The following is a 1,114-nucleotide window of genomic DNA, read 5'->3' as shown; positions in this document are numbered from 1 at the left end:
TTCGTGCATGGCAACCCGAGCCCATTCATCAGGGCGCCCACAAAGAGCTCGGCCTGGCTGTCGATGGACCTTTGAGCGATCGCCCGCAGCAGGCAGGAACGACGGCAGCGGAATAGAGCAATCGTTCGGCGAACGCCTGTAACCGTGCGGGCAACTGTATACCACCTGGAAGGCTCTGCGCTGCTCCCGCGCGCTGTGCCTCTGGCGCCACGGCCTGTCTCACACGACGGTCACTCAATCCATTTAACGGGGAGCGCAGACTCGCGCTGGGTGTAACGGAGGTGTTCACCGGGCGATGAAGATAAAAATGGGCGAAGTCGTAAACACAGCCGCCTTGCGACAGAGCGTAGCAGAATAGTAAGGTTTGGCTTAGACTACTTCTCTATTTCGTAACTAATTTATTATAACACTCCTAGGGTGAAAAAAAAAAAAAAGGGCTCGCAAAGTCACAGTAAACGACTATACGGAATTTAATGCAGCTTCAGCTTCCGAAAGGGTACGCTGTACTCCTGTCACACGTCCACGTCGAACTCCCTTTTGAGGTGGGAGGGACCTTATCCTGTGAGAGAGGCGTGCGCGCTGTCACAAGGCAGGGGGCAGTGATTAATCCCAACAAGGCAATCTATTCGAGACTTTTCCTTTCTTAGTTAATCCTTCGCAACCAGCATCGTGAAGCTCTGAAGAAAACTGCAGCAACGCATAAACCGTCGTGAGCACCCGCGGTGGCTCAGGGTTATGTCGCTCGGCTGCTGACCCGAAAGACGCAGGTTCGATCCCTGCCGCAGCGGTCGCATTTCGATGGAGGCGAAATGCTATAGAAGCTCGTGTGCTGCTCGATGTCAGTGCATGTTAAAGAACCCCAGTTAGTGGAAATTTCCGGAGCCATTCACTATACGGCGTGCCTGATAACTTGAGTCGCTTTGGGAAGTTAGACCCAAATAAACCCAAACCGAAATAATTGTTGTGTGCGTTGTAATGCCCGCTGTGCGCACCTGTCTAGCCCAAGCAAAGGTTCCAAGCGAGCAACGCTAAAAGGCTTGCCCCGATATGTGAATTTTTTTTTTTTTTTCAAACTGTTGTCTTCATCTGGTCCGCAAGCAGATGCGGCGACCCC

This window comes from Amblyomma mixtum, chromosome 1, assembly GCF_055824585.1.
Source record: "Amblyomma mixtum isolate Tamu chromosome 1, ASM5582458v1, whole genome shotgun sequence".
NCBI lineage: Eukaryota > Metazoa > Arthropoda > Arachnida > Ixodida > Ixodidae > Amblyomma > Amblyomma mixtum.
This window is presented reverse-complemented; position numbering follows the sequence as displayed.